A 26,338-nucleotide genomic window follows, 5' to 3' on the forward strand; every position below is an offset into this window, starting at 1 on the left:
CTGTGATCACCCGACTCAGCAGAACAGATGGACAAAGTGTGAGACAGAAGTGTGCAGTAGGAGACAAAACAAAAATGTTTCAGCATTAACGCAAAGTGGGACTTCGTAATAAAATGCCTGGTGTTGTTCTCCAAAAGGAGAAGTGAAACACACTCATCATTGTTTTGTCAGGTGAAGTTTAGCACCACACACTTTCATGTGCTTTCTTTGAAAAAAAATCCTCAATAACGGTCACAACCTGGAGCCACCTTCCCACCCAGTGCTACCTGTAATTTTAAAGAAAGATCTATACTTATACTAAATAGAGCTTGGAATTAATGGCAGATTCCTCAGATTGTTTGCTCATAAAGTACATGTTGTGTGTAGAACACACAATGAAGTGAATTTAAATAAATGGAGAAATAATATGAAAGAAATAATCCAGTGGCCAGTCCCAATCGAAAGGCTCTACAACTTCTATTCAAATAATACAGTGAAGTGGAAAGAATTAAAATGAATACAACAGTGCTTCAGGTAACATTTAGTATTCAACCTTAGTTTTGGCAACACAAGTTTGTCACAGTTTAATTCACCTGTAGTGTCTGAACAATAAAAACCAAAACAAAAAAACAAATACGAGACTGATTGTTCAGAATTACAACGGTCTAAAAACGGATGTTCATGACAAGCCCAGACAGCCACCCCTGCCTAATTTAAAGCTTTTAGTCGTGGTCGAAGGCTTTACCTGATTGGAAGCTAGATGCTAATGCTAAAGCCAATTCATGTCATGTCAATGATCAGCAAGCTTGTTACAAAAGCATATGCCAGTCAACTGTCGTTAGATGACGTGCGGTAGCAGCCCATCTCAGCCACACTAGTGGCAGGCAATGTTCCCTGAAAGGCATTGCGTGTGTTTTTAAAAAAATGAGTCAGTTTTCATGACACTTATCTTATAACATGTGCTATCAATACAGAAAATGAGGGCACACTTTGGGTAAAAACGCATGCAACCACTGAAGAGGTGTGACCCATTGCAGTCTGAGTCCTGCATTGTAAAGTTTTCCTGAGACGAGAGTTTCATTGAGATCCAATTGAAATATATTTCATACTTTTAAATGTGATATTGACTTGCCTATGGATTATATACTGATCGTCCCCAGTGACGTGCACGGCTCATCCAATGGGCTACTTTGAAGGAGCATGTGTATTTGCATCCTCTACTTGACAAATAAGATAAAAGTAACTTATTCCGAGGACTGTGCTCATGACTAAATGTATATTTGGAGCTGTTCCATTAGTTGAAAAAGCAAGTAAGCCTGCCTTTGTTCCAGCCACACACATTTCTATGGATTTCATGACCCACATCTGTCAAAAAAAAAAAAAAAAAAAAAAAAAAATTCAAAATCTAACCATCTAATCTTGCCATTTTCTATAGGAGTCAATAGGAGAATCTGCACAGCCCCAAAAGTGGAACTGCGTACCTTTCCTGACTTAAGCACCCGGGAGAACCTGACCCTTTGCTCCTACGGGCTTACGCTTCAGGTGCTAGAGGGCATCTGGCAGATACATATGTACGTATGCCTTTGATTTAATCCGTGATCGTAAAGTGACCAGTATCCGCCGCAGTTAGTACTGAGTACTGATAACTTGAAATAAGTCCGGCTATCTTCCTGATCCCAATATCCGGTATCACCCATTCCTAATATTCATTAATAATAATATGAAGAATGAGATCATAAAACTCGTGCAACTCCAGTTGTCTGGTCACCATGGTAGCCAAGCAGCCAATCTGTCGTAACTCTGGTGGAAAACAAAGTGCTCTCTACATAAAACGAAACACTGAAGCCAATTACCTCGGTTGAGACCAGAGATGTATTTGAAAACAACAATGCCATTGAGCGAGATATAAGAAAAAGGGAGGGGTGGTGGCTGTAAGAATGACACGAGAGGGACGGAATCAAAGCTTTTGATAAAAGAATGAAAACACTCATCTCGACGAAATGAGGCAAAAGGGCAGGGAAAGCAGGGAGAAATATATTGGTGGAACGGTTTTTGAAAGCGAGAACTGAGATCGATGTGTCAACAAATACTGGGGGGGCGGGCGTTGCTTTTGGGGGAGACGTGGGGACAGAGTGGGAGGAAAGCAAAGAATAATACAGAGAAAACAAGCTAAAGTCAACAACCCAAGGACAATCGAATTAGAGAAAAAGGTATGAGAAGGGACAGATGTCTGAGAAAAGAGGCTCCGCGATATGGATTCTTGAACAACGAATAGAAATTTGTGACATCAACTTTTGACGGCACAGAATTTAAGGCGAGATGAGGGGGTGGGGTGATGGGACTGAAAAGATAAGAGAAAAGAACGAATTATTGTACAATTCTGCTAATTAGCACCCGCTCTACCGACAAGCTCAGCAAGGCGGCAGGCATTTACTGAACAATTGACACTAACCTGACGGCCCTGGGTGGGAGGGGCCTGAGGTAAAGGGGAGGTGGGGGTGGTGTGAGCTGTGAGCTGTGGAAGGCAGAGAGGGAGTGAGCCAGTGTAGCGGGCGGATGCACAAGGAGACAAATGGATGGTGATTGAGAGAAAGCGTGGGGGAGGAGGTGGCAGTTGTGGTCTGAAGTTATCTGAAAGCACTCCATCAGGCTAAAGACAAAGACAAAGAAGATCGAGGGACTCCAGGGCACAAGATGGTGATGTCTGTTTGTCCATATATTGAAGTTTTTACATGAATTCACAGCCTCATTTAGTCTCCACCTGCAGCAGTTAGCATGAAGTCATCTATAAAGGAGCGAATCAGAATAATCAATACCTTATTTATTTTTTGCGAAGACACAAATGACGGTGTTACATGGCTGAAAATTATTATAAACTGTATTTTTTTTTGGGTAAAACACAATTGGCAGTGTTACATAGCTCAAAATAATTCTATCTATAAACTATGCATTTTGAACCATTTATTGTTAGCATAGACTGTAAAAGAATGGATAACTGATCATTTGCAGTTTGTCCACAAGTGGTGAGGCACGCCACGCGTCAGGAACGTGGCACCCGACAAAATGTTACTTTATTCACCGCATACACATGCCGCGGTTAATGGTTACTGGTGGATTCAAGCACAAGCGAAGAGGGCGAAATGAAAGAGAGGGGTTAAGTCGTTGAGTACGAAGGGATTTAGACCTCAGAGGAAGAGAAGAGAGAGAGAACAAAAGTAGAGCAGTAAATGACTCAGTGAGCGTGTAAGTGTTTAACTGTGCCATACTGGTGTTAGTGAGTGATAAGAAAATCTAGAGGGGCCACGGTGAAGCTAATGCTACTAGGTCTCCAGCACTTTCTTGAATTTGTTCTTGCTTTTATGGGTCCCTGTTGAGCCACACCAGATGTGGGAAGCAACGAGAATGCTCCCTCCACATATTGCATATGTCATTTTTCCTTTTTCTTTTCTCTCGAGACTGCGGTGCCTCTCCACAGATGAGCCAGCCGAACTGATTGACCTTATCGACAAGTTACACTTTTCTGCGAGTATATATGCATGTGTGTGCGTATGAGCATATCTGTCCTGTGAGACTAATGTTATGCCTCTAGGTTTTGCCGCAAAGAAATCAATGACAACAAAACCTTTTCCACCTGAGAAAACCAATGACTGTGGCTTTTGCAACACACGCAGAAATGTGTCAGTGTGTGTTAAACACGCTTGCAGGTCGAGTTTTGCACCTCCTCTTTATCCCCGTAACAAATAGGGATAATAAAGCAATTTGGTAAACCGTGCATACCTGTCTACTATATCCGATGTTGTCTTTCAAACCTGGAGGTGATCGTTAAAGATGTCTAATGGTGGCTGTGGTGGGCTAATGCGTCAGGTGCTCTCAGAGAGCAGAGTGGGCCATTTGTGATGTGGCTGCTGAGATTGATTGGGGGTGGGCGAGAGCAGCATATTCTAGCGTTGTTAGCCTTGCTCATTGACCAAATGGAGATCAATACGCAGAGCGGCCCGAGGACAGTCTAACACGTGCGTGCGCACACAAACGCACACGTATGCACACACACACACACACACACACACACACACACACACACACACACACACACACACATACACACACACACACACACACACACACGCGGTGCTGTCCAAATGTTATTGCATATATAGACATTGCTCTGTGGACAAACACGAAAGAAAAGAAAACAACACACACATACGCCAACAGCCCGTGGTCTAAATAACGTTAATGATTTGACCATTAGGAGGGAGGCATGAATCAGTGGTAATGGCTACCAGGGAGGGACTTTATTGATACATTGTAACACATGCACGGGAATATACACACAAACAAAATGGCATGTCTAAAAATGCAATTAGAGCGACGGAACAACAAAATGCCCGAACGTGTCTAAAAGAGTTGCATATCTGCCGACTAAATGACGGTAGAAAGAAAAACATGTTTTTCTATGATGCCAATTATGCTGAGAAGTATTCAGAGCCAATAGATGTTTGACAGCACCTTAGTGACAAACAGTTATGTTACATCACTTCACTAAGACTATTCTTATTGGTGAGACACTAAAAGAAGTTGAATTTCACATATGATGGTGTACAGAATAAACTCAGTTTACAAGAAAGTTCCCTTTCTGCTGTGGTGAAGTCACCTGATTTTGTCAGAAGGCACTGTTGTCTGTCATGAACAGACTGTACACTCTTCTCGGCCATGCATGTGCATGAGTCAAAAGAAAAAAAAAAAAAATACAGTACGCAATGCAGCTCGAGAGTGCGCCTTTGTGTGCTGCACGATGATGTTTTTGATATGCCATTGTGCAAACTAGATCATTAAATGACGTTTGGATCTTAAAATATCATGCATACAGTAAATATGTGTATTAAATAAAAACCAGTCAGTGTGGCGACTGTACTGTTTGAGTAAAGTGGAAGGAAAAAAAAGAGAGCCACTGTTGCAGATGCCCTTTGAGATGTTTATTCATTCGGACAAATAATTGCTGCTCTTTGCAGGGAGCCAAAGTCTGTTGTTTTGTGGAAAATGCATCTTGAAGGTTGAGCATTCTTTCCAAATTTTTGTTTTGTTTAAAAAAAAAAAAAAAAATCATATTTTTCTTCAATGCATATCAAAGGGTGTCAATAATACTCAGACTGTTTCTATTTGCAGGCCAGTCCAGGCCCTATTCCCCATTAATAGTGGGGGTCCACTGTATTGCTTTTTTCATTTCATCACTCAGTGGTTTTAATGGAATGTTAGCATTTTCTCACAAGTTCTCTGTCCAGATCTTCATGATTCGTCTTTAACTGATAGAAAAGACTCATCATGTTTGAGTCGCTAGTAAAGACTTGTTGGCGGCATGTTTTGCAGATTACCATTTACTGGCGGGTGTCCGACTAAAGCCAAACCATGGAATTACCGTTCCATTTTTACAGCACCAACTGCTTGGACTGCTGTCCACTTTGTTCCCTGGTATACTCTTCACATCTGGCATGTTGTTTATATCCATGCTCCTCTAGCAGTGCTGTAAACGAGTAGTTGCGTGTGATGTAAACATGCTAGCACAAAGTTGTAGCGTTGCGCCAGTTACATTAACCTCACTGACTGTTCATACGATGTTTGTAGCTTCCAAGTTGCAGGACATCTGCACAGACTCCGTTGAAGTCAGCCCACAAGTGACCACTTGCCCATAATCATCCCTGTGCCCCACTCTCCGGGCATGACCAATCAACCAACACTTAATTCAACTGTTAAATTAATTTAAATCTTGAATTGTGAAGTCATGCCTGGAGAGTGAGGCACAAGGATGACATCAAAGAAGCCAACTGTTGTTATGTTACACAACATGCCCGACACTGCGCGTGCGCCATTAGAATAGAATAGAATAGAATAGAATAGAATAGAATAGAATAGAATAGAATAGAATAGAATAGAATAGAATAGAATAGAATAGAATAGAACAACAAAGTGGAGGTACAACAAAATTGCAGGTGGCTTTACAAGATGCTGGTACTTGGTATAAATATAAATAGTATAAATATAAATAGTATAAAGAGTGTAAACTGTGTAGAGAGTGTGAGGATTTGCAAGTGTTGGTCTGATTTAGAGTGACTTTAGACGACCAACACTTGAGTGAATTCCAGAGCAATCCAATTGGCAGCTCGCGGCCCACAAGCAGCCCGGAACAAACCCTCAAGTGGGTCAGCCTGTGGTCCAACCTACCTGAATTGAATTGCATCGCAATCGCAGTATGTTGACTAAACCTAGAAATCAGAGAATAATATCTGTTGAGAGGCTGAAATAAGAGGAGTTGGACCATTTTAAGTTAAAAACGATTTAAACAATTACTCGATTAGCAAGATACTTGTTTATTAATTTCCAAATTGATTAGATGTCGATTAATCGATTAATATAGACAGGTCTAGTATCTATATTTAGAAATGACGGCGAGTGTGCTCCCCAGACAAAAATCATGGGTCACATTTTCTTGTGCTTGGCCCCGAAGGCAGCAGGCTTAAACGTGGACAGTGACATAAAAGTTTAGAATTCCTGAATTCCAAGGTGAGCCTCAACTTCACAACCAAGGTCATTTCATCTGAAAAGAGTGAGGAAAGCAACAAGGTAGGTGGAATGAGAAAGGAGCAGAGGGAGATATGGAAAATAAACTACTATATTTAGCCTGATATGACATTCCACTGAAGTACAGTATATTACTGTTTTTACTGAAGGAGGACAGTAAGGAATAGACAGTGGATCCAACACACACGAATGTATGATAATGATAATCCCATACTTTTTACAGATCTGAACTATATATATATATATATATATATATACATATATAAAATTAAGTCACACAATGGGTTTGCAGTAAAAATGTTTCTACATATCATTAAATTGAGGCAGACTATCTTACTATATGGTTCGTGGATGTTTTCAGTCTCATCTTCTGCCAAGGAGGAGGAGTGAGAAAGTTTTTTTAAATGAGAGAAACAATGTAAGAAAGCATGAGTTGATATACTATAGTGGAAATAAAGAGGTATGGCATAGGGTGGTGGGACCAGCAGAAGAAGAGGAAACAGAAGAGCGGAAAAAGTAGAAAAACCTGGTTGCCAGGTACTGTAATATATTCGATTGTGAACAAGAGTATGTGACTATCTCCAATAATAATAACAATAAAAAAATAATCGCCATCCAATCTGTAATGTCATCATTCTAGTTCCTGAACTATATTATAAGAATAAAACTGAAGTGAAATTGATGCCCAAGACGCCCAAGGAGAGCGTACAAAGTAAACGGGAAAGATAGATCGAGCGATAATGACGCTACAGAATAAGGGAAAGGCTGTGTAAGATTGTGCAATTTCAGCAAGATCTGTTTGTGTGTGTTGTTCCAGATGGCAAGGTTGACGTTAATGAATGATTGGTGCTGGTGGCATCACACAGAGAGTGTACTTAGAGACGGAATAAATAAGATCATGTACCTTCTGGTACGTCCCTTTTTTATGCATTTGCCAGATTAACAGCATTGTAACAATAACACTCGGGTATTATTTTTGCTTAGGGTCACTGATTAGAAAAAACAAATCTTATAATATTAAAACTATTTTCAAATCATGAATATGTTGCCAGTTTTAAGCTTCCAAATTTACTTCATAAACAAGCCAGTATCAACATGAAAAACTAGCAGCTACTTTAGGGAGAAAAACACAAAACAGCAGAAAGCTAAGAAATACTTAAAAACATCCAGTGGAAAGTGGGGACACAATAGATAAACCAGTTTTCTAGCATAACTAAGGCAGCACATTTCTTAAGCGTCACTCTCCAGAACGCTTTTGGATACGTCACTAGTTGCAACTGTGATCTGGCTGCTGGCTGAGGCACATACCCATTATCCAGGTTTCACCATTTATTGTACTGATGTCATAGGTTGTCCAAATAACAACTACTGTATAAAACCCAGTAATTTCCATCTTGCTTTACAATTGTAAAACAATTGGAAAAGGCAATAAAAGTTCTTATCTTGGCCATGTGCTTGCATTGGATGCAAACATTTGAAGACTGTTACAAGATAAAAGAAGAAAGGAAAAATGCTATATTGGGATAGAGAAGTATTTCTTTCACTGTTTTAGGGAAATGTTGTGGATCAAAATTAATAATGGTATTGGTACTTTGTGATTAAAGTGTTGAACACTTGGTATTGGTTTGAAAAAATAATGTCACTGAACATCCCGAGTCTTCAAGCAGCCACACATCCAAACAGGTAGTGTATGTAGGTGTATTACTTTCTGAACTAATTACAGTAATCCTTCGTTTATCGCGGATAATTGGTTCCAAAAACCACCCGCGATAAGTGAAATCCACGAAGTACGGTCACCAACAAGAAGTACTGGACAGGCTAACGAGTTAGCGGAAAGATGCTAATTCGCGGTCATGCTAACACGTGAAAACAAACTTCTAAAGGAATGCAAACGAACATTTGGAGCAATTCTACATTAACCTAAAGGTTAGACACATTTTCCCTCAATTTAGAAGGTTTTTTTTTACTTTTAAATGTTTTTTTTAATTTGGAAAAAAAATCTGCGATGTAGTGAAGCCGCGATAATTGAAACACGAAGTTGCGAAGGATCACTGTACTAGCACTGACTTGACAAGCTGACATGCATATTGCAATGTTTTCAATTATTTTATGAAACTGTGTGGAAAAGCTGTCCAATGTGCATTTGTATAGAATTGTAAAAGTGCCGGAAGACAAGGTAGCATACTTTATGAGCAAACACTTAAACAGTTATTGACATGTACAAAAAGAGCGATGAGGTTTGGCTGACAGCATGGAACTACCAAAGAGGTACACAGACAAACAACCAAACCACACCCCATCTTATCTCCGTTCCCTAGTGTCTCCACAGGGGCAAAGTGTTGGCATGGCCTGCCTACACAGAGGCCACAGAGAGATTTACCTCCTCCGCACTGCTTGTTCTGAGAAAGTAGGACAAAGAGAAGGGTAGATGGAAGATGAATGGAGTTTAGGCTGTGATGGGCAAGGTCATGTAAGTATGGAGATTTTATAGGGACATGGCGCCCAAGGTGACTGTTGTGACTAAGAGTGACGCACACATCATGGTCTCAAGTTCAGAGTGTAAAAGACGGGCTGGAGGGCCAGACTGAAGAAATAAAAAAAGAGTGATAGATGGAAAATGAGACCGATTTGGTCTTTACTTGAGTCGCGTTGGAAAGTGGAGAGCTCAGTGTGTGTGTGCTGCAACAACCCCCACTGGCAGATTACAGAGTGACGTAGTGTTATCATTTCGCTGATAGGCGGTCTTCCACAGGAGGGGCATAGGGAGGAGGAGGAGGAAAGGGTAGTGAGGGGAGGGGTGAGGACAGAAACGGGGAGGGGTGACAAGTCTCATTGCTGGAAAAATGGTCTAATAGCAAAGAAAAGGGGAGGGAGAGAAGGAGGCAGGAAAAATGGAAAAGTGAGGCAGAGATAGAGACATAGTGCTGCACAAAGGAACAGAGCAGACACAAAGAGGAACAGAGGGGTAAGGAGGGGAGAAAGATGGCTGAGACCTTTTTGTATACATGATCAGCCAATACAAAAGCAAGCCAAAACCTTAACAGTTTAGGAATGGGATAGAAGAGTGGAACAATGAAAGACAGGTGACACAGACGTGGAAAGGCAGACTATAAAATTGTTAATACACAAAAGAGAGAGATAGCAAAAAAAACAAAAGTCAGAACGGGTGGTTCACACATCGTGCGTGCTGGTCCCCACATGGCAGCATCAAGAAACATTTACAATGAGGCAGCTGTTCCATTAGCTACTGCCATTGTGCCTAATTACATCCTGGTCTTCTTAGACAAACATACACACACGCACACACACACACACACACACACGCACTCTCACTCTGTCGCACGCACGCACGCACACACACACACACACACACACACGCGCACACACACACACACACGCGCACACACACACACACACACACACACACACACACACACACACACACACACACACACACACACACACACGCACGCACTAAGAGAGCATATGTGAACGTAAACACACAATCGTTGCCCGTCCAGCCAACCAGAAAATCCCAACCACGCACGCTAACAAGGAAAGGAACTTGGCGCAGCAGACACACAATGTGTGTGTTAATCACAGTGCACAGTCCCTTACACCCTTCCAAGCCCCCAAACAAGAACACACGGCAGAGAAATGACACTTTATACCAGACACAAGCACGCACTGCATGCGCGCACACCTCCCCCAGCTTTTGAGGAGGATCTGAGGCATTGTGAAATACCAAACATACCAGAGAAGCCACATGAGAGAGAAAAAGGCAGCGTTTGAGACGCCTCAAAAGGCACACTCACACTCTGAGATGCACTGCTTGCAGTTTTACAAGAATGAGGCTTTTCACACATCAACACAAACACACAAGAGCAAGATAACACGATTCAACGCCCGATAGACAAATATGCATTGATGCCAACCCTGCACAGAGACACACACACGAACACACATACAGGCATAGACTTTCCGCTTAATCAGCTCAGTGTTGTAGTATTTGGATAAGAGGCACTCCTAAGACGACCTGACAATGGTGAGACGGGAGAGCTTACACTGTATTAAACCAGACGAACAGTACCCAGCCATTTTTCAAGGAGTGTAATGTTGCTAACCTGCCAAAGCAATGATGTGGAAGAGGCACTAAAGAAAGTTGGTTCAAACTTCAATCCAAGCGTGTGAAATTGTGAACAAAGTGTTGGATATCAGAAGGCCACTTTACTGCTCACTTTGAAAGTACAGTTCGTGCTCCATCCACCAGGTGTACCTGCCGCACATTGTTTTTATGTCACATCTACTTCCATATACGTACGTACCAGTGATGTCATCAATGATAGGATACCTCAAGTCAGCCATGTGACTTAACTCAAATGCAAATAATGAGCTAATGTTAGCACATGTATTTTCTATATCAAGCAAGTGTGTGCTCTCATCTGCAGCAAGACACTCAGCATGCCGCCTGAAAATGCAGATATGATCATTTTCCTCAACAAGGACTGTTTTTCTATTCATACTGTATGTGCTGCTAGTCTGAACCCGGTTGCCAAATTGCTCTGCTTTTGTCTATCTACACAGCAGGTTAGCTCATCAGTGGTAGCCATGTGTCCACTCATTTACAGTCACGTTTAATAGTATTTTTACGAGTTTTTAAAAATACAACTCTCCTGTGAAAGGGAGAAATATACTTCCATTAAGGTTCATAGGTTTGATGATAACGCTGTGAGAAATTCTGAGTAAAGTTCATAAAAAGCATAGAAGTATTCGTTGACAAGTTCAGACAATAACTGATTTGCATCTCTGTTTAAACCAGGGGTGTCCACACTTTTCCATTTTTGTTGGGCAGTGGGGGTACTAAAATGATGTTTGATTGGTTGAAAATATGAGAGAAGAGAATAAACTTCTCCTCTTTGATCTTGCCTCCCAGTGTAGAAACGAAGTACTGTGGTACAATGCAGGCAAATTTATTTTGTATGATTCTGATCCAAGTGCTTATTCCATTCATTTTAATGTGGCATAATAAACACACAAAAAATCAGACCACACAGAATAATTTACAGACCGTATATTGTTGTTTTTCGTTTTAAGATGATTATTATTATGGTGTTCACAATTATTTTGCAGCTGATTGGGGCTAGCAAAGGAGCCGCCGTCGTGCGCTGGTCAGGAAATAATGGGTGTTTCGACATTGCCAATAAACCAATCATAGGACGACTTAGGACATGTGACATGCAGCAAGACGAACAAACTTTCTGTCCTTCCATACTTTCTGTGTCGTGCTCATGAAATGTCCCTTACAAGCAGTTTAGCTCACGCAACATCTTTCCACCACCTGGTACACTGAAACAACAGTGGACAAGACTTCCCATACCGCCATGCAAGAAGATCATGCATTTAAAACCAGGGGTTTTCAACTAGTTTTGTCCAAGGGACCACCCTTATAACCAAGAAGCAACTCAGGGACCCCTGCTTTAGCAGAATATTATTTTATTTGGCACTGAAGGAGGACAGACCTACGTATACCGACTATTTATTTGCATCTATTTTGGGACTCTCAGCTATGTTTGACATAATTTGGATGGGTAACTGATTCACAAAATTAGCTGGGATATAACTAAAATGTATACTTAACATTTAAAAAATGTCCATTTACAATTTCGCGGACCACCTGCAATACCACCAAAGACTACTAGAGGGCCGCGGACCACCGGTTGACAATGACTGATTTAAACCATTTATGCTTTTTTTCTCTCAGTTGATCTGCCTTAGTCAAATAACTCAAAGGGTTTATTTACCACCATCGGCGAATATTTGCCTTTTGCCACCCGAAAGAACCTATGACATCGTGGTGTCATATATAGTTCAAATAGCTGTACATCAGTTTTCTGTTTTAATTCTGGTCTAAAAGGTCTCATTCACACATTATTGTAAATACGTAGTAGTTTTTGTATTAGTAGGTCTGCGCACCAGCTGAAAATGTTTGGTCGTCTGACCTTAACAATGACAGTTTAGAAAAAACACCCAGAGGCAAAGCAGGCAGTTGTCTCACCGAGTCTGCAATCAGCAAGAGTAGATGTAATTCTCCCATTCAGAACAGGTTTCAATTATTTCACTCTCAGGATTAAGATGGGGCGAGTCCCTCTTATGAGTGACTGCATTACCATTGCTTTGATGGGGACATTGTCCATTACACCTCATTGGTTCCCTAAATCACTATTCATTTTCATCGGGGTACCCTGTCGTTTAAACCCACCGAGAGGAGAAAATGAGAGAGGATACAAAAGGGAACAAGAGAAATCGGTCACGTTGCGGACACCACGTCAAGCCAAGCAAATGCAACATCTGAAGAGATGCACCCCTGCTTAGGACAGGTATGAGCTGTTATCACTCTGTGGCGTGCTCTACACGCATGCACACGTGTGCACACACACATGCTGTCTTCATTTCCATCCCCCACCTTGATTTATGAACTCTACCAGGGAGATTGCTTTTCACAAGAGCAAAACATATAGCAGGCTGCCTTTGAAAAAAGCTATATCACATGCACGACGCCCCCCCCCCCCACACACACACACACAAGGTCATAAAGCCATGCCTGCTGTCTGTGTCAAGGAGAAATGGAGAAGAAAACCAAACAGATTTCTTAATAGTAAACCAGTAGTGTTGAGAGGTGACTGCGGAATACCTGACTTAGATGCTTATTTCAAATCCATCACCCCACCAACAATAAGGATGCACCCGGATCTGTATCTAAGATAGAACCAGAGTAACAATAGTTGAGAAAATATAGTGGTGCTTCGAGATTAGCAATAAACCGATTATCAACTGGTTCGGTTATCGGCGCCGATATTCTTCATTTTGATAAATATCTGCATCAGCCTTCTTAAAAAATCGGACAGCCGACAATAAATCAATTTAAAACTGTTTTGTCACCAGGGAACTATTTATTTAAATGGTTTTCAAATCAAATTTTCAACTATTTATTTAAATTTTAATTCAACTTTAAATGAGACGCTGCTGACCATGGGAAGTCTCTGTACCTTCTGTTTTTCTTTGATATTAAGACAAACATAAGTCAAATTTGAACAAAATCAGTTATTTTAAAATGTAAAAAGCGAAAAATGGAGAGCTATTAAGTGTTCATGCAACTTTAAGACATGCTGATCCCTGTGGGAGTTCCTTTAACTTTTGTTAGAATTTCAAAACATCTATTTTCTAGGATTACAAGTAAATTTTCATTCATTCATTCATTCATTCATTCATTCATTCATTCATTCATTCATTCATTCATCATCTGAAAATTTCAACACTACAAATCTTAAAGTTGTTCAATGTTAAAACAACCCATATGATTCTATTTTAAGCATTCCACAGGTAATTATCACTTTATACATTTTTGGCAAAATGGCGGTACCCGTTCGACTGTAGACTTGAGGTGTGGTTAATGAACACTCACAAAAGAGGGCATCTCATAATTACATAGTGGGGGGAAAAAGCTCATCGCACCAAACAACAATAACTAGTAGTTGAGGACACTTGTACGTGGAAACATTTTTAATTATTTTTTTAATTTCTAATTTGATGCACAAAAATCAGAAAAACAGTGTGTGTGTTGCTTTTTGCCGCTGTGTTTAGTTTAACTGTTATTGTAATTTAACATTTTGTGTATTTCTGCAGTGAAAAAAGTTATTTAACAGTAATAGGGATGTACATTTTAACTGTACTTGCAACACCATTATTCTCAATCATTGATTAATATCATTATTTAAATAGGCCATCCATTGTTGCAGCTACAAATATAGTTAAGGTTTTATTGTTCATTAAGGCTGCTGGAGCATGGACTTTTCAAGAGATGAGAAATGAAATCATGTGGAGGTTTACCTACGTACCTGTGTTCAACATGTCACACCTGGTGAGAAGTTGCTCCTGCTATATTTCTATTCTGGGCCTCAACCTTGTGACCTTGTCATTGTCTTTGTGGCTATTTTTGTCATGCAACTATGCCCAAAGCAGTTCATGAGACACCAAAATGTGTGTGTGCGACAAAAAACTGTTGTCAGCTAAGAGTCCCGGTCGGTGTCAAACGGTTACTACATAAAGACTGATGGTGGCTCATTTGTAACGCTGACAGTGAGGGTGTGACTCTCTGAAAACAATAACGTAACCTCTATTGTCTTGTGTCCTCTAAATTATTTTCTTTGCAGGCTTTGTAATCAAGACACATGCTTCATATCACTTAAGTGTGCTTATGTATTGTTCATTTGCATATATTTTACAATAAATTTAGTGGCCACTGCATTCTGTACAATTAGATGGCACTAGGGCAGCTTGGTGCAGCACTGGTTAGCACGTCTGCCTCACAGTTAGGAGGGTGTGGGTTCGATTCTTCCTCGGGCCCTCCCTGTGTGAAGTTAGCATGTTCTCCCCGTGCCCGCGTGGGTTTTCTAAGGGCACTCCGGTTTCCTCCCACTGCCTAAAAAAACATGCCAGGGAGAGAGACATATTCTCTCCAACCTGGGCCATTCTTGGGAGCTCCTTCCAGTTGGACATGCTTGGAACACCTCACCAGGGAAGAGTCCAAGAAACAAGATGCCTGGACCGCCTCATTTTGCCCCTCGTGATGCAGAGTATTTGACTCAGTGAGCACTGAAGCTGTGTTACGCTTGGCCGGCTGGTACTCATCAGTGTCCAGTGTCCCACAGGCCAAATAAGCTTGATAGGACTCTTTCTTCAGTCTGACAGCATCTCTTATCTTTGGTGTCCACCAATGGATTGGTGGATTGCCACCACAACAGGTACACTCCTGTTCAAAGGTTTGGGGTCACTCAGACAATTTAGTGTTTTCTATGAAAACTGACAGAATTGCACAAGGGTTTTCTAATCATCCATTTGTCTTCTAACACAATTAGCAAACACAATGGACCATTGGAGGAATGGTTGCTGGAAAGTAGATATTGCAGTAAAAACCAGACGTTTGCAGCTAGAATCGTCCTTTATCGCATTAACAATGTATAGAGTGTATTCTGATTAGTTTAATGTTTTCCTCATTGAGAAAAATAGAGATTTTATTTTAAAAATAAGGACGTTTGTAAGTGACTCCGAACTTTTGAAAGGTAGTGTATCAACAACTTTAGGGCCACAGCTCCGGTCGGCCACCTCAACAGTGGAGACACAGAACATGGTCCACTCTGACTCAATGTTCCCCGCTTCCCCTGGGAGAAGGGTGAAGAAGCTCTGCCGGAGGTGGGAGTCCAATACAAGCCGTCCAATGACACAACCACAAGTCAAATATTAAAGGGTGGGCCATGGGACCATATGACAGACGGCAATGGGAAATTTACTCATATAAAATGACAGGATATTTATCTGGAATAAAAGGTTCCTGAATGAGAAAACACTAACCAGTTTAAGATCACCTGGAACTTTCAATTTTGTGTGGGGTTCTGAGTATGGTCAATAAGCAGGAATTCCAGAGCAAACAATAAATGTCAATCTCTATACTTGAGAGGATTTGCTGAGTTCAATACAGTTTAAATACACATTTCTGCATGCGTTTGTTTATACAGTCTTTATCAGCTGTTCTACAATGGATGGGTGGAAGAATCAATTTTCCATTTGAATCAATCTGTATTACAACTTTTCAAATCTTTAAAGTTCACAGTGGAATCTTAAAAATCGAATGTCCCAAAAAACACACTTACAGTTGCAAAAAAAATGAACAACCTGCATGTAATATGTCGCATGAAGGTTCAGGAAATTGTGCGACACCATAGCATCCCCCAAAAACATCAATTGAGAGCATCTAAGGAATAATTACGCGGCTCATGTTTTGACATCTATTTCCTTTTTGCACGACTGCCATGCATGATGTCAACAGCTTTTATTTACACACTCATATTCACGTGGATGCGCACACACACAGGTTGGCTGTTGATGGTGCGGGTAAGGATGTGCTTTCCCAAGCAGTTTCAACTTTTTGTGAGAGTGGCAAACATTCCGGTATGTATGGTAAGCAGATTTTCTGCCTTCTTGCACATAAACTACAATATGCAAGTGTGTGACAAGGTAAGATAGAGCAAAGGAGGAAAAGAGTGGAAAGGTGAAATATGAGGGGCGTTAAATTGTTTAAATTAAACCATACTATGGAAGATGAGAAAGGATAAATTTTGTGTCTCCCATAGCGTGTCAGTCTTCATAGGTGAATGCACATGATCGGGAAGCCAAGTTTGCAGCAGGAAATGACATGAAACCCATGACACTGATGATCAATGCTGTGAAATTGGAACTCTGGTTGGAAAGTGAATTATCTTTGCTTCACCGGTGATGATGTCTCACTGCTCTGTTTGTTTGATCAACTTTGTGGATGGAATTAGTGTGACAGCAAATCTTTATTGGTATGGGTTTGTGTGTTTAATTGTCTCCATCCCCTTCATGGTTTGTCCACTAAAATCGCTACATGCGTAATGTTACCAAACCCGCAAAACGTGATAAATTGCCGGATTGTCCACATTCTCTTCGATAATAGAATTCTAATGTTGACTTAAGGTTTCCAAGTTTATGATGACTAGCTAACAATTAGAAGGTAGTTTCTAAAGCAAGATAAATCACTTCACATGAAATGACTTGCTTGGGTTACAAGTGATCGTAACACGAGCTATTTTTAAAAATCTCTACAATCCGATCAGAGTTCGGATTAAAATTATGATCAGATGTATTGTTTACACAAATAATATTAATTCAATTAGGACTTGCGTGTTCATGCATGCTTTGACATGCGCAGTTCAGTTTTGGGCAGATTGCAGGCGAAACAAAACATCGCCCCATCCATTCCTAATTTAAACATTAGTGTTATTTTGCATATTTTTCACATTGACAATGCAGCTTCTGGTAATAACCAATTGTGTATAGTGACATCACGGTAGAGCACGTTTGTTTTGAAATGTCGCAATAAGTGTTTTCATGTGCGCCGATCAAATTATCAATCAATATAAACCACCCCTCTCATTCGGAATAAAATCTTGATGGGAATGGGCTTGATTCAGTCAGAATATTCTGAATGGGGTGTGTACATGACGTATTTTTATCCCAATGAGGCTTTTAATTTGAATAAATGCGTCCATATAAACATTGGTACTGAAGCTAAGAAACCTCCAGCATTGATGCCACTCAGGATGATTACTGATCCAGTGTACCATTAAGGCGTGTGATTGTGTTCGCTGTGATGGGTCATATACGGAAGACAAACTGATTTAAGTGTGCCGTGGCAATCAAATACTTCTCTAATCTTGAACTACACACTAAAACCTAATGACTCACAGCCTTTTGCAGCTGCAAACTAAACAAAAGGCTTGGTAAAAAGCCCCCCCCCCCCCAAAAGAAACCTAACTGATGTTTGGATGTTCTAATCAGGACAGGGGCTCTCCAAGACTGGACTTGGAAACACCTCATATGTACAGTATGTACTGTATGTAATTATGTATGTACTGTATGCACAGTGCTCTCAACAATTATGGGCACCCCTAATTGAGATATGTAAAAGGCTTAAAGTAAGTTCTGCATACTGAAACATACAGTCATACTGAAAAGTATAGAAATGGTTCAACAGACACATCATCAGTCCCTAAATCTAAACCCTTTGAAAATCTGTGGAGTTGGTTTGTCACTGTCAGATATTTTAGTAACCATATTTTGTTTTTCTTGGCTGGTTGGTATATATTATTTAGTGATTAAAAAGCAACAAAGCAACGTCTAAGCAATATCACACACAAAGGACTGAAGGTCATTGTTTTCAAAAGTAAAAGCAGGTGTTTGCAAATGCCTTATTTTGATCAAACGCAAACAAAACGTCTGCTTTCATGGAGGACTGTAGAATCAGAAAATGAATACTTTTGAGATCTTAACTCAGACGAAATGCATGCTTTTTGTAGTGATTGCTACTTATCCATTATTTCCACTGTACATTTTTCAAGGAACACTTTTTATGAGACAAAAGTAGGTTGTTTTCATGAATTTTGTCAGTTTTTGCTTTATTCTGTCATTTGTGTCAGTATCAAGTACAATAATGTTGGATTAGGGTCCTTTAAGAGTGGATTATCTGTTTCAAATCTAGTTGAGGTCAATTGTGTCCGTCTATTCTGCGTGCCTGCAACACCACCTCCTTGCACATCTCTTGTATTATCCTCCATTCCCTTGTGCGCTGTATTGGTGGTCTTGGGGTTTGAGAGGGGAGGGCTGCCATGAGAATGCGCAGACTGCGACTCTGAGACACAAGTGGGTAAACAGTATAATTCCGGTGTCTGCTCTTGGGCAAGTTCACATTATGTGCTAGACTAACCAGTCGTGTGTACGTATTTGTGTGTTTGTTAGCATCTGAGTGAGCAGATGGGGAGGATGGGGTAAATTTAAGGGACGAGGGCAGGGTCACATCTGTGTCTTCTCTCATGTATGCCTTTGTGCGTGTGTGGTGCCCACATTTGGTACCATCAACACAAACAAGATGATTACTGATGAGTGACACGGCACACAATTACATAAAAATCAAATGTCTGACCTCCCACATTTCTTCAGTCATCAGTTTTTCTGTGAAATCTACTACCGACATCTCTTGATTTGGTTAATTCGCAACCAAAATCCAATTAGTTAAACACTGATAATATTAGTGAGAGTGTCAGTACCTTCAGCATTAAAGTGCTCAAATAGTGGAGCATTTAAACAGAGACAAGCTGTCGTGTGTATGCACACACACAGAAGCAACCCCTGTCTACCCTCATCTTGGAGCTGCCATTGATTTGGGCTGTAAGGTGCCTTGGGCAATGGTTTCCACAGCAACCGGCAGCTGAGGAAGGCAGCCAAAGTTTGAGCTGGTGTGAGGGAAGTGTCTGCATGATGTTTGTGTGTGCGGGCTATTTGTGAGTATGTACACGAGCAACCAAACATGAATATTTTTTGAGTGTTGTGTGTGTGTGTGTGTGTGTGTGTGTGTGTGTGTGTGTGTGTGTGTGTGTGTGTGTGTGTGTGTGTGTGTGTGTGTGTGTGTGTGTGTGTGTGAGAGAGAGAGGTACTGGCAGGGGGACAGCAGTCTGTTTAGTATGCAGCCTTCTGACTGCATCTGCCTTCCTACCTTTCTTTGGCTCACAGGATTCAAAAAAGAGAAAAAAAAGATCCATCCATCCATCCATCCATCCATCCATCCATCCATCCATCCATCCATCCATCCATCCATCCATCCATCCATCCATCCATCCATCCATCCATCAATCTGTTATCCATCCATCCATCCATCCATCCATCCATCCATCCATCAATCTGTCATCCATCCATCCATCCATCCATCCATCCATCCATCCATCCATCCATCCATCCATCCATCCATCCATCCATCCATCAATCTGTCATCCATTCATCCATCCATCCATCCATCCATCCATCCATCCATCCATCCATCCATCCATCCATCCATCCATCCATCCATCCATCCATCCATCCATCCATCCATCCATCCATCCATCCATCCATCCATCAATCTGTCATCCATCCATCCATCCATCCATCCATCCATCCATCCATCCATCCATCCATCCATCCATCCATCCATCCATCCATCCATCCATCCATCCATCAATCCAGTCATCCATCCATCCATCCATCCATCCATCCATCCATCCATCCATCCATCCATCCATCCATCCATCCATCCATCCATCCATCCATCCATCCATCCATCCATCCATCCATCCATCCATCCATCCATCCAACCCCAACCTACCTACCTACCTACCGACCCATCCTTACTTCAACTTAATCGTTGATGTGGGGGGGCACCAGCCTCACCCCCACTGGCTGTTAGGCAAAATCATGATACATTTTTCTGAAATTCCCAATGGCCATCTCTGTCATTACCATTGTAGTACACTGGCCATGAGAAAAAAAATCTGAAAGTCGTAGGAAGATCCCTATTGATATACTTTGGTTTACTGTGTTATATGTAATGTAACTAATGACTTCAGACTAATAATGAAGTTAATATTTTGACTTTACAACAATTTAGGTTTCATGGCATCACGAATAAATAAGTCATAAGTCGCTAATTCATAGTATATTAGCTCACACTAATACAATCTATTCTGACCAGTGGCTATGGGGTGGCCAGTAAATGTTCGCCACCCCAACTGGCGAAGTGCTTTGTTTCAAAGTTAAAAACAACTTTATGGGGTCGGTGTTGCATACTGCAGCATATTGTACGTACCCATAATGGATGCTTATACTGCTATATGGAGAAAAACAATGCAGAGGTTATCTACACCTCAGATGGCACAACCATCTAGCCTCTAATCTCAGAAACAACTCCAACATTACAGATATGCATTTTATCTCATGAAATCATCCATTTTCTATAAACACGTAGACAGCAACAACAGCGATGTGGTGCAGTACCAGCAGCTTCCTCTAAGCACAGTGTTTAAGGAGGCGAAGAGGGAAGGCTGCAGGGAGAATGATGAGAGAAGAGATATAAAGAAAAAAGTAGACACTAAAAGCACAGAGAAAGCAGTTTGTCGTGTGTGCCTCTTCACAGGAAGCATCTCAGCAGAGTGAGGGAGAGCAAATACACGCGAGAACACAGCCCCCCCATTAGTCCTCTTCCTTTCCACAAGTACACCCCTCCACAACTTGCACCCACCCCCATCTTCAGAGACTCACAAGGGATCTGAGAGCAGCTCAGCTCAAGCCCTGACACGTGTGCCTGAGAGAGGGGAGGAGTTAGAAAGTGAGCAGTATTCAATGTATGTGTGTGTGCATGTGTGTGCTTGTGAGAGCAATAGAGTGTGTGACCGAGTGAGCAGACAATCTGTGAGCGTGAGGGAGTGCGATATTGCTCTCTCGCCGCGTGGGGAGAGAGCCAGTCTTTTTCACCTTCCCCTTATTCCTTCTTTCTGTCTTAGACCTTTGACTTCTAAGTTTACTATAATCTAGTACACCTATAACTCTGTTTAATAAAAAACAAAAATCAGCAGTTACAAAATTCTGCTAGATTTCCTTCAGCACGGGTGATTGTATCACAGGATAGAAGAATAAAGCAAAAAAAAAAAAGTAACATAAATATGTGCATGTATACCACATTGAAAGCAGTTGTATTGATAGTGAAAGTTTAAAGTAAAATGTGTTCTTATCTTCTTTTTTTTAACCAATATTAAAGGCTTTTTTAGCATCAGTTGTAGACAATCTGGTCACTTCAAAATCAAATATTTTTCAGCCCCGTCTAATAAATAAACCAACTTTTTTTTTCATTTGTACGGTGGCCCCACGGCCCAGTACTGGTCCACAGCCCATTAGTTGGGGTCCACTGTGCGAGACAATTATAACTTTAAATTGTAAACAATTGTATATTTATAATTGTAAATATTCAAATATCTGTGTCATGTCTGCATTCTATGAGAAAGCTGAATTCTTAAAAGCCGTGACAGTAGGGGACAAGACATTAATTTGGTTCCAGGTATTCCCACCAACACATTCCTTATAAATGTAATTGTTGGTCCAAAATTTGCTCACAAGCTTTTTTTGTTTATTTCACTGTCAAGTTGAGAGATGATGGCGAGCGTTTGTATATAAAATGATATCAACTCATGTACTGGCTAGGTCTTGGCATTTGCGTCCCCATGTGGGAAACGGCAGCTGCTTTTCCTTGAGAGTTTGTGCACGTCAGGCTTTTCAGCACAACTGGTTGGAGAATGAGATGAAAAGAAGGGCAGAGACAATGATCAGAGTGGAATTACCTGAGGATAGCAAGAGGGGTGGAGAGAGTACGCAGCAGGAAGGACTTCACAAGTGTGCGCATGCATGTGGGCGTTTTCACAGCCTGTTTATTGTTGATGGTGTGTGTACGTGAACGTGGGGGCTGGTGTCGTGACTCATGGGGTTATTAGCACCGGCTCAAGCTTCTTCATGTACCGGAGTCGGTGTGTGACACTGACATTTCCTACATGCATCACAATATGCATTGACTTACTAACATACAAAAATGATCAAACTTGCTTCAGTTTAACATGGTGTTTTTCTTTTGGGGCCGAAGCGTTGTCAGTCTATCTTGCATCCTGTTCTAATTATGACGCAGATTAAAGCCAGAGATCTATGCAAAGTTTTCATATTACAATACTGCACATGCACTAAACATATACTGTACATCAGGGGTCACCAACACGTTGCCCGCGGGCACCAGGTCGCCCGTGAGGACCGTATGAGTCGCCCGCAGGACTGTTCTAAAATTAGCTCAAATAGTGGGACTTGTCAGTGAGCTGTATCTATTTATTTTACAGTCAAACCTCGGTTTTCGAACGTCCTGGTTCTCGAACAAATCGGAATTCTAACATAAAATTTGAGATTTTTTGCTTCGGTTGTCGAACAAAGTTCGGAGGTCGAACCTCGCAAGATGAGCCGGGAGGACCCGAGAAAACCCGACCGCGCGGCATGGATGCCGACTGACTCCGTTGTTATTGTATTTTCGTTACTTTGAGGACTGTATTAACCCCTAATCATTCCTCCAAAGAAAGCAAGTGGGAGCAGTAAAGCCATCCTAAAACACAAAGACGGTCTTAAAGCAATGCGGCAGTGAGCGCCCGGCGCCCTGCGGTTGCGCGATTGGACTAAATTAAGCTCCCTGCGCACTGAGGTCCACTTAAATTTTGGAAAGTACATCAGGACTTTAAAAATATTTTCTAAATTTTAGCGACGGCTCTGTCACAATAATGCGACCAGCGCAGTGCAGTTGCGCGGTCGGCGACGCGCTACTGTTGCGCGTTCGGCGGTGCGCTGTAGTTGCGCGATCAGACACAATTAAGCTCCCTGCGCACTGAGGTCGACTTAAATTTTGGAAAGTACATTAGGACTTTAAAAATATTCTCAAAATTTCTGCGACGGCTCTGTCACAATAATGCAACCAGTGCGGTGCAGTTGCGCGTTGTGCGACACGTTACTGTTGCGTTCGGCGGTGCACTGCAGTTGCGTGGTCGGACAAATATGCGCAAATGAAAAAAAAGGCAAATTGGCTATTTCAGAAGTCTGTGTCAAACTGGTAGCCCTTTGCCTTAATCAGTACCCAGGAAGTAGCTCTCGATTTAAGAAAGGTTGGTGACCCCTGCTGTACATCATGCTGTACACCTCAGCATTTTTTCCGAATCATACACATAGATGCCTGGACTGCGTGAACACACTGAAAGTATCACATCAAACACATACAACCATGCCAACATCTACCACAGGAACATGCCTTTTCTTTGCCGAGACTTCTACCATCGTGGCAACCTCGGCAACAGCCATAAATTAGCGCACAGCATTATGTGAGGAGCAACAATTAAAGCTTGACTAATAAGCTTTTGAGGAGCACAGCTGATGTTTCCCTAACAGTTAGCCTAAAAAAAATTACCGTGATGTTTGAGCTTCACGAGTGAAATACATGCATGCACACACACACACGCACGCGCGCGCACACACACACACACGCATACACACGGCTACACACACACACGTCTTCTTCTTTCTTCAGGTCCATGAAAATGCGCATACAGCCTCCGTAAAAAATAGAAACCCAACGGAAACCTTGCGTAGTTTCGCATGCAGCTATGGTCCGCAATGCAACTGCACCTGACTTAACACACATGCTCCAATGCTTTCTTTCCCTTGTGGCGTCCGAACGGAGGCCTTAAGCCAGGGGTGTCAAACTTTTTTTTTTTTGCGGGCCGCATTGTAGTCATAGCTTCTTTCGGAGGGCCATTATGACTGTCAACCCAAATAAATGTATGAGCACCTCATATTATATACAGTAAAAGCTACAAAACAAACTGACAAATAACTTATTTCAAATCAGACGAGTAAAAACTGGTCAAATATTTAGAAAAAAAAGATATTATTAAAAGTGAAGACAATTTGCAATTCTAGTCATGACACACGAATTTGATGCACAATTTGTCTTCGCGGGCCACATAAAATGATGTGGTGGGCTATATCTGGCCCCCGGGCCTTGAGGTTGACAATAGTGCCTTAAGGCATTCGTTCGTTCCGCAGTCATTGTGAATTAGGTGTAATGTAAAAAGCACACAGCACTTGCTGTTCACTGGTACTTAAACTTACACATTGTTTGGGCAGTGCTGACAATCAGAAAGGATTTTCCAAGGTCTAACTACCTAAACGTTGAACCGGAAGTATTGAAGATGTCAACTTTGCTTACCAAAATTTCGCCTCAATTGTATGCATATAGTTCATTGGGTTGTTGCTTTTCACCCAACAGTGAACACAAGAAGTGCTGGAGGCAAAAAGGAAGTGAGCAATTTTGTTGCTTGTTGCATGTGGTTTAACCATAAACTGTAATATGAAAATGACTTGCCAAACCTTTTTTATACCAGCATCAATTATTTGCCCATGGCAATTTAGATGTGAAAAAAATGGATAGAAGTCAACACATCGCAATCTACCCCCTGGTGGCTCGTTTCAGCAAAAGCCATAACACCTACTCCAACAGATGTGTGTGGTTGTTGCATTGTTGAAGTGTCAAATTACATGGTTAAATCATCATCAAATATTTGAGGTCAAGCAAGCAGCTCTAACTAATAAGGAACCTGCAGACATTCTCTGAATAGTATAGAAGTAAAATAAAGTAATTGAAATTTGTGGGACTATTGGACTCCAGTGTACTAATTACATGTAAGTGCCTCTACAGTATCTACGATTTTGCCCTCATTTTATTTAAAGCAAAAGGACACCAGCCGATATTGTCCACAGTATATAGTCCAATACAATCCCATAAGATGCAAGAAGAATATAGAAATATTTTGCATTCACGAAGCTCCATTTTGCATTGCTCACTTATTTTTCCCTTTAGAGCTGGTTGCTCCTTTTTCATATTCACTATATTCACAAAACAATAAATCTCTTGCTTCCTGTGCTTGCTTCTCGGCAAATTTCTCTCTACCCGTGCTTTTGCAGTCTCCAGTTCTCCTCTGCTCACTCAAATAAATCTCTCAAACCCCTCTCCGCCACCCATCGAAATCTACGAAACACACACAAACACATATGGGCACATTCGCACGCAGGCAAACACACAACCCTCTAGGCAACAGCCACAAAGGCCCCATATTAATAAATCTGCTCTTTTATTGGTGCTGAGTGTCTCTGGCAGGAGGGTAAGGGGGGTGGGGTGGGTGACGATGAGGAGGAGGAGACTCAGAGATCAGCACAGGGGTGACTAACTAGTCATATCATGAACGTAACAGAAGATGTGTTTGTGTAAGAAAGAAACACAAAGAAGGAAAGAGCATGCATACGCACATTCTATTCACAATACAACAGCACTGATATAATTAGCATTAAACACACCATGAAAAGAACCACTTGGACCTTTATCTGGTGTCGCAGTTTGATAAAAAAAAAATGGAAAAAAATAAAAATAAAAGGTAGGTCTACCCACAGTATTTCTTCCCCAATGGATTATTCAAGACACCTGACATCTGGCTGAACCAGTGAAGCATTCTGAATATGGTCATGTTGGTCACCAGGCTCTGGAATCCAACTGCCTGAGGTGGGCTTTTGGTAATGACATCGGCAAGCTTGGCTTAGTGGACCAATCTCAGCCATCAGTCAGCCGTGACAGATTGGGGGTATGAGCGAAGGAGCTGTTTGGCTTTCTGTTAGTGTATGTGTGTTTGTGCGTGTGCATGTGTGTGTGTTTAAGTGCATGCGTTTGTGTGTTTCGGGGCGGAGGCAAGGGGGCTATCAGTGGTGGTCGCGTTGC

At 41.4% G+C, this 26,338-nt stretch overlaps 1 protein-coding gene across 1 annotated transcript in view; it reads right to left on the reverse strand.

Moving 5' to 3' along the window:
* Positions 1–26,338, reverse strand: part of maml3 (mastermind-like transcriptional coactivator 3) — a 101,867-nt gene that overhangs the window by 15,536 nt on the left and 59,993 nt on the right. The gene's annotated exons all lie outside the window — the stretch shown is intronic.

Source organism: Syngnathus floridae, chromosome 4, assembly GCF_059516105.1.
Source record: "Syngnathus floridae isolate MCC-2025c chromosome 4, RoL_Sflo_1.0, whole genome shotgun sequence".
Lineage (NCBI taxonomy): Eukaryota > Metazoa > Chordata > Actinopteri > Syngnathiformes > Syngnathidae > Syngnathus > Syngnathus floridae.